Source organism: Anabrus simplex, chromosome 6 (assembly GCF_040414725.1).
Source record: "Anabrus simplex isolate iqAnaSimp1 chromosome 6, ASM4041472v1, whole genome shotgun sequence".
NCBI lineage: Eukaryota > Metazoa > Arthropoda > Insecta > Orthoptera > Tettigoniidae > Anabrus > Anabrus simplex.
The window spans coordinates 205,203,105-205,212,164 of NC_090270.1; the positions used below are offsets into that span (position 1 = coordinate 205,203,105).

Sequence of the window (9,060 nt, forward strand, 5' to 3'; positions counted from 1 at the left end):
TAATAACCGAAAACCGTCTATGGGTATTTCGTTGTAAGGGAGTATGTATGAGTTCCCTTAAACACATTGTAATACTGTAGGAGTGCGTAAATACGTCATGCAAACATACATTCCTACAGCGGAGTACGGTACGGTTCATTTCCTTTACACATCACGATAGGAAAATGAACCCAACGAATATTGTTCTGATGGAGTACATATCCATATCTGTCTGGGAGGCGTGACCAGTCTTAAGGAAAATAATGGATAGGGAAAGCATGGGCAGATCTGTGGTATTGTTTCTTCATCGACGATATGTTATTTCTTTACAATAATCTCTCAAGGGCTCTCAATTTGGGAATGTGGGTGGCGACTAAGGGGCCTACTGTTGCGTCTGATATACTTTCTATTTACTTGTGCCATATCCGACCTCCTCCCTAGGGACTTTCCTGCACACCCTGACTCTTCTCTTTCCTTTTCCGAATATCTTCATTGTTTGAATTGTCGCATTTCTTCTCTGTCACCTTCGATTAGATGTTAGAAGACATGGTTACCTCGTTTTATTTCCCTTCAAATCAATAATCGTCACCACCTTCTTGCAAGAAGTTAAGACTAGAAACTTTACCTCTCTCGGCCTTTAATATAGTTACACCGGGCGAGTTGGCCGTACGCGTAGAGGCGCGCGGCTGTGAGGTTCGAATCCCACTATCGGCAGCCCTGAAGATGGTTTTCCGTGGTTTCCCATTTTCACACCAGGCAAATGCTGGGGCTGTACCTTAATTAAGGCCACGGCCGCTTCCTTCCAACTCCTAGGCCTTTCCTATCCCATCGTCGCCACAAGACCTATCTGTGTCGGTGCGACGTAAAGCCCCTAGCAATAATAATAATAATAATAATATAGTTACAAGGTCGGAAGATGGAGAGCGGGCTTCGTCCCTTAAGAGGCCACGGCTGGTCCGAGGTCCAACAGCTCTGTACTCTGACCGGCCAACCGAGCTGAGGAGAGGTGGCCACGACCCTACCGTGGCTCTACTCCTCTGCATTCGGGAGACGGGACACGGCTGGACCTCACGGCTGGCCCCAACCGTCGGCTGTCCTGAAAATGGTTTTCCGTGGTTTTCCATTCTCCTGCACTAAGGCGAATGCCGGGACAGTTCGTAGTATAGGCCACGGCCGCCCAACCCTCCCCCCCCCCCTCTTCTCTGCACATCTCCTTCACCGCAACAAATCTCCCGGCCTGAGAGACGGCGTCACCGTCTAAGAGGCCCGCCTCCCCCTTCAGGGGATGAATGAAAACGTTTAGTAGTAGTAGTTACAATGTAAGCATCGGAGAGCCATCGTTTTATCAAACTAAGTAAACCTCAACCAAGCGCTACAATCACAACAATACTGACATATGACAATATATTGTTTTAGAATATACACATCCCTGTGGTATATCCTACCTGCTATTAAAAGAGGTGACTGACAGGAATAATCAACTTGGGAGCGTGAGTTGACGATCACGGGGCTCCTACTTTCGTCTGACATTATTGTCCACTTGGCTCCTGTGTTCCACATAGTGTTGAGGGCAGCATAGGAAAAACGTTTATCTTCTCCCATTATAAATGCCTACATGGCCTGTCCTTCCTATCCCAAATGGGTTATATGTGATAGATACTGTTCCGTGCTCAAATACGCCCCCAAGATGCCGCCCAGATCAGCACGACTTCAGTTATGTCGGTATGGTCTAATTCGTTCATGGATTCGTAGATTCCTGTTATGAACGGTGTGGAAGTGTCACTCATGAGGTCGGTTGGTGTCTGTATTTCGTTGGGCCTGGCAAACTCATTTACTACTTCACTCTTCATTTTCCTACCAGGTACCGTAAATGACTATGACTTATTATTGTTATTATTATTATTATTATTATTATTATTATTATTATTATTATTATTATTATTATTATTATTATTATTATTATTATTATTATTATTATTATCGTTGTAGTCGTTGTTGTTGCTGTTAATGGTTGTGTGCCCTATTAACTACTACGATTTTCAGAAACGCTGAGGTGCCGGAATGTTGTCTCAAAGGACTTTTTACGTGCTAGGAAATCTCCCCACCCGAGATTGGCGTGTTTGAGTATTTTCAAATATCACCGGACTGCGCCGGGGTTAAACCTGGAACTTGGGCTCAGAAGGACAGCGCTTCTATCATTTAAGCCACTTAGTCCCACGAATTATTATTATTATTATTATTATTATTATTATTATTATTATTATTATTATTATTATTATTATTATTATTATTATTATTATTATTATTATATTGATAAAATAGTTAACGTTCATATTCACAATCAATGGCGTTTAAATAGTTTTAGGTACAACTGGCGCTACGAAACTGTAAGCCCTGTTGGAGGATAACGTTATCTCCTGTAACGCTATCTTAAAGGTGAATTATTTCCAAGGACATTCTCCGGCCATTGTTTTACAGGATGAGTTCAACTGTTGTAGAACGAAATCCTCATAATGATAAGTCCTTTTCACATATTCTCATTTTAAATTTTATGAGATGTACTCGATCACCCAATTCCTCCTTTCTCTGTAATTAACAAATTATTTACTGTTTCATGATGATTGATTTTATGGAGTATATGCTGGGTTACTGGCTAAAACGACCACCTTAAATAACTCATGAACCATAAAAGATACCGATATTCTCTTTTTACTTTCAGTAATATTACCAAGGGGCTCATAGCACTGCTCTGCATTGATTTTTATGTTTAACAATAAACGTATTTTTATGTAGAATTCAAAAATGTTCTTCTCTTATTCCGATCACGTTACGTTTTCCAGTCCTATAATAATTTCGTGTGGCTATTGGTAGCCTGTAAGGCAGACCTTCCGACGAGGGTGGGTGGCATCTGCCGCGTATGGAAAACTGTATGTTATTGTGGTGTGGACAGTGTCGTGTTTGGTGTTTGAGGTGCAAGACTTGCTGAGAACAGTAGAAATACCCAATCCCTGAGTCAGGGGAATCAGGAATTATAGATTAAAATCCGGGATCTGGCCGGGAATCGAACCGGGGCCCTCTGAACCGAAGGATACTAGCTGACCGTTCAGTAGTAAAGGAACCAGATACGTTTTCTATCAATATTTACATACACTGACTGACAGAGCAAATGCAACACCAAGAAGGAGTGGTCAGAACTTTATGCCAATTGAAGGGTAGACTGACGTCACTGAGGTATGCTCATGATGTGAAATGCGCCGCTGTGCTGCGCACGTAGCGAACGATAAATGGGACACGGCGTTGGCGAATGGCCCACTTCGTACCGTGATTTCTCAGCCGACAGTCATTGTAGAACGTGTTGTCGTGTGCCACAGGACACGTGTATAGCTAAGAATGCCAGGCCGCCGTCAACGGAGGCATTTCCAGCAGACAGACGACTTTACGAGGGGTATGGTGATCGGGCTGAGAAGGGCAGGTTGGTCGCTTCGTCAAATCGCAGCCGATACCCATAGGGATGTGTCCACGGTGCAGCGCCTGTGGCGAAGATGGTTGGCGCAGGGACATGTGGCACGTGCGAGGGGTCCAGGCGCAGCCCGAGTGACGTCAGCATGCGAGGATCGGCGTATCCGCCGCCAAGCGGTGGCAGCCCCGCACGCCACGTCAACCGCCATTCTTCAGCATGTGCAAGAATATCGACCAGAACAATTTCCCGTCGATTGGTTGAAGGAGGCCTCCACTCCCGGCGTCCGCTCAGAAGACTACCATTGACTCCACAGCATAGACGTGCACGCCTGGCATGGTGCCGGGCTAGAGCGACTTGGATGAGGGAATGGCGGAACGTCGTGTTCTCCGATGAGTCACGCTTCTGTTCTGTCAGTGATAGTCACCGCAGACGAGTGTGGCGTCGGCGTGGAGAAAGGTCAAGTCCGGCAGTAACTGTGGAGCGCCCTACCGCTAGACAACGCGGCATCATGGTTTGGGGCGCTATTGCGTATGATTCCACGTCACCTCTAGTGCGTATTCAAGGCACGTTAAATGCTCACCGCTACGTGAAGCATGTGCTGCGGCCGGTGGCACTCCCGTACCTTCAGGGGCTGCCCAATGCTCTGTTTCAGCAGGATAATGCCCGCCCACACACTGCTCGCATCTCCCAACAGGCTCTACGAGGTGTACAGATGCTTCCGTGGCCAGCGTACTCTCCGGATCTCTCACCAATCGAACACGTGTGGGATCTCATTGGACGCCGTTTGCAAACTCTGCCCCAGCCTCGTACGGACGACCAACTGAGGCAAATGGTTGACAGAGAATGGAGAACCATCCCTCAAGACACCATCCGCACTCTTATTGACTCTGTACCTCGACGTGTTTCTGCGTGCATCGCCGCTCGCGGTGGTCCTACATCCTACTGAGTCGATGCCGTGCGCATTGTGTAACCTGCATATCGGTTTGAAATAAACATCAATTATTCGTCCGTGCCGTCTCTGTTTTCCCCCCAACTTTCATCCCTTTCGAACCACTCCTTCTTGGTGTTGCATTTGCTCTGTCAGTCAGTGTATTTGCTTTTTTTTTTTTTTTAGGAATATCGCAGTAAGATGACCGGTTGGCCACGCGTGTTAATGCGCTACGGCTATGGAGCCAAGCTCTGCATTCCAGCGGGAGGGTTCGAACCCCATCGTCAACTGTCCTGAGAATGGTTTTCTGTGCTTTCCCATTTCAATTTCCAGGCAAATGCCAAGACAGTTCCTACTCATGGACCATAGCCGATTTCTTCCACTTCCTTACTCAATTTCATTAATTTCATCTTCATTAGCTCCTCAACTAAGGATGGCATCGGGAAGGGCATCCGGCCGTAAAAGTACAGTACCTAACAAAAGTTTAAAACCAACAGCGAAAATCAGCTAATGAACAAAACGAGTCCTCAGAATTTGACTTCAAGGGAATGTTATCAGGATCGCATGCAATATTAAGTTATATAACGCTCTTCGTGAGTGGTTTTTAACGCGTGAAGAGTGATCCCGCAAAGCAGGAGTGTTGAAAAGTGACCCAGAAAACTTTCGTTGAGGTAAAAAATAAAACTTTCCTAAATAAATTCCATAAAACGTTTGAGAAATATTCTTGAAATTATTTTGACGAATTTAATTGGATTGCAAATCCGTTTTGAAAATGCTCCTGGGTCAACATGTCTAAATATAAATGACCGAGCAAGTGGCCGTGCGGTTACGGTCAAGGTGCTGTGAGCTTGCAATCGGGAGATAGTGGGTTCAAGAGTCATTGTCGGCAGCCCTGAAGATGATTTTCCGTGGTTTCCCATTTTCACACCAGGAAAATGGTGTGGCTGTACCTTAACTAAGACCGCGGCTGCTTCCTTCCTACTCCTAGCCCTTTCATATCCCATCGTCGCCATAAGACCTATCTGTGTCGGTGTGAAAATTGGAAATCACGGAAAACCATCTTCAGGACTGACAATAGTGGGGTTCGAACCCACTATCTCCCGAATACTGTGTTTTAATACGAAGTACAACACTAATAAGAAGGAAAATGAAAGAGATCTGACACTTCGAAGATTGGAGGAATCGGCAAAAGAAAGCTAAGGGTCACGAAGGGCGTTAAAATGAAAGACTCTGTAGTCCTCAGAAAGAAAAAAGAGTTGACCAAGGGAAGTCGGATAGGATAGATGAAAGTGAGGAATGGAATAATGTCAGGACTGAGCTCTCGGACTTCTTGGCTCAATGGTCAGCGCTGAGGCCTTCGGTTCGGAGGATCTCGGGTTCGATTCCCGGTCGGGTCGGGGATTTTAATCGCGTCTGATTAATAATTATGGCTCGGTATCTTGGTGTCTGTGCTTGTCCCAACACTTTCCTCTTCATATTCAAACAAAACACCACAGAAACACACAACAGTGATTACATCCCTCCATAAAGGATTGGCGACAGAAAGGGCATCCGGCCATAAAACAGGGGAAAATCCACATGTTCGACACAGTTCACACCCGTGTTCCCACAGATGTGGGAAAAGCGCTAGAAGAAGAATGATAAGAAGAAAAACCCAAGAATCAGCTAAGGACACTGTGATCGCCAACGTACGCCCCCAAGTTAAAAGGCCATTGCCTCCCCTATCAGTCGCCTCTTACGTGAGACAGAGGGTACCGGGGATGTGATTCTACCGCCCCCATAAGTGCAGCAATCAGCACTATACCAGTTTGTTGTACCCATCATTAACTGGTTAGTTTTTGTACAATTGTATACAACGTATCATCACAATGCTTTCAGCAATAATCCCATCTAAGGAAGATGAGTGGTTGCAGAAGAGAGAGAACACACCTCAATTAAAAAAGTATTCAGTGCAATGTTATAGTTTCAGGGGCTTAAGACATTCTACTTCATCAACCTCGAATACTTGAGTGTGACGCTAGTTACCTCATAACGGGTTTTGTTGGGGTGACTGTAACAGTTCATCATCATCATCATCATCATCTGTTTACCCTCCAGGTTCGGCTTTTCCCTCGGACTCAGCGAGGGATCCCACCTCTACCGCCTCAGGGGCAGTGTCCTGGAGCTTCAGACTCTTGGTCGAGGGATACAACTGGGGAGAATGACCAGTACCTCGCCCAGGCGGCCTCACCTGCTATGCTGAACAGGGGCCTTGTGGAGGGATGGGAAGATTGGAAGGGATAGACTAGGAAGAGGGAAGGAAGCGGCCGTGGCCTTAAGTTAGGTACCACCCCGGCATTCGCCTGGAGGAGAAGTGGGAAACCACGGAAAACCACTTCGAGGATGGCTGAGGTGGGAATCGAACCCACCTCTACTCAGTTGAACTCCCGAGGCTGAGTGGACCCCGTTCCAGCCCTCGTACCACTTTTCAAATTTTCGTGGCAGAGCCGGGAATCGAACCCGGACCTCCGGGGGTGGCAGCTAATCACGCTAACCACTACACCACAGAGGCGGACACTGTAACAGTTACTGTAGCTAAATTATTAGGATTAGGAATTGGAGTACGAACCCCAGGACTAGAAATAAGGTACTATCTCAGCATTTTCCTGTAGAATGTTCACTACCTCGAGAGAAAGTTACACTCAACGTAGTCATATTATTATTATTATTATTATTATTATTATTATTATTATTATTATTATTATTATTATTATTATTATTACGGTGTTAAAACCAGCTATAGGCTACGAGTTCACAAGCTACCATTTCCTCCACCTTACATTTACACCTTTTTCTTTACATTCCTACAGTTTTGAGGACTCGTTATGTTATACAAAGAAATGATTAACCTGTTTTGTGTAGTACTTATGTCCTGTCGTGAATTACAGCTTGTGTTATGCTTCCTCATTCTCTTCAAATGTCCGTAAAAGGTTAAAACAAATAATTCCAAACTGAGACATATCAGAAACTTTTTTTTCTGCCTGTATGTTTGAAATGTATCGTCTTACCAGAAAATAAGTTGACAAAAAATGTTCAGAACATTTCTCCTACGACTTATACTATAAGAACTTTTTCGAAAATTAAACCATTATGGAAACATGTGTAAAGTGCTTACAAACTCCTCTACACTTTGACACTCTTGTCATCACGACAAACTGCAAATTCTTCAGGAATTATTAAAAATAAAATGTACTCTATGAGGGGATGTGATTAACGTAGTGGCTTAGTTGTTGGTTTTCCACCCGGGTGGCTATGGTTCGAAACCTGAACGATTATTAAGTTGGAGTTTTTGCCTAAAATCGTGTGGCGTCAGGAAGGATATCCAGTCTTAAAGCCTTGGCCAAAAAATTGAGCCTAGATGGATTCAGAGAGAAATGACTGAGATAAGCTGAAAAAAGTGCTTAAATCATATATAGTCTAATAATTTGGAAGAACTAATGGTGAAATAATTACTTAAATTAATTGAGTGGTTCCCGAGAATAGTCTCCACGGAAACTCACAAACTTTTTTCCTCTTTATAGTACAGTATTAGTATAAACAGTTTAAGTTTTCCAGTTCTTTGTTCGTTCGTAATTAAGGAGTACATGTGAAATCTTTGCTAGTTCCATTTAAGTAACTCATCTATTCTCCAACGAATTTTAGCCTTTGGAGTTGTATTTTCAAATACACAGATAAAAGAATAAAATAAACAAATATTTGAAAGACTATTGATCAACTCACATTTACTGCAGATCGCGTTCGGCTGACCTACACTAAGAACTGTCGTAGAAGTTAGGTGAGTGAGACTTATAAAGGCGGTGTTGTGAAGGGCACAGCTGTTCTCTTACCTGGGATGTTTGTTACCAACATGTAGAACGGTGAACTGTTCTGATGATCCTATTTTGATGTCTGTGTGTTAACCGCCCCTCACTCCCCGGCAGTCCCCCTAGAGTCTTATCACTACCTTGTGCTTGTCTTGCCACTTTCCCACTTCACGCTGTCTTTAGTAACTGTTATCACACGAAACGAAACGTGTTACAACAGCAAAGACAAAATAGCAGCAAATACCTTGAATAGAGAGATAAGTAGGACAATAAGCACAGGTCTTGGAAAGATGTAAACAGGGAGTACAAAATATACCTAACAATAGTTCTCACTGGTGCAAGGTTTCTTCCTTATTTTTATCGGGAAACTAGGGATGAAGACAAAAGGGTTGGATTTTAAGGTCAGGCCCAGTAGTGGCGATTGAGAATCAGAGGTAGGAAGGAGGGAGGGGATAATTAAATTTACTCAGGTTTGTTAATAATTAAAAGAAAGGAATTAGCTGATAAGACAACAGGGCTTGTACAAATTGCTTTTTTCCTTAATAATTCATAGTTTCAGGAGGCTAAAATGGAATTAAAATGTAATGTTTTCTCCATAAAGGGGGGAGACGGGCTTCTCCACCTCGCCCCCCCCCTCCTCCCCTTCCTCCGCCCGCTAATCGTCGCCACTGCTTGATAGTAAAATATTTCCCTTAATGAAGAAATATACCTTTAATTGTGAGAAGAATAGCAAACACACACGAATCTACTCACAGTAGAATCTGAAAGAGAGGTTGACACATTTGTAGTACTTAATATTGTAGGAATTTCGTAAGAAAGACCATGACAGATATGACGTGATGTAAAACAGC

At 44.0% G+C, this 9,060-nt stretch overlaps 1 protein-coding gene across 4 annotated transcripts in view; it reads right to left on the bottom strand.

Annotated features, from left to right (window-relative positions):
* Nucleotides 1-8,367, bottom strand: part of LOC136875654 (venom serine protease) — a 172,531-nt gene extending 164,164 nt beyond the window's left edge. Inside the window, exon 1 of one of the 4 annotated variants that reach the window (XM_067149198.2) lies at nt 8,234-8,367. The gene's annotated coding sequence lies outside the window, so the exon portion shown is untranslated. Of the gene's footprint in view, nt 1-8,126 lie in introns of all 4 variants that reach the window. The other 3 variants (XM_067149201.2, XM_067149200.2, XM_067149197.2) reach the window with 3 other exon arrangements.
* Between the last annotated feature and the right edge of the window lie 693 nt (nt 8,368-9,060).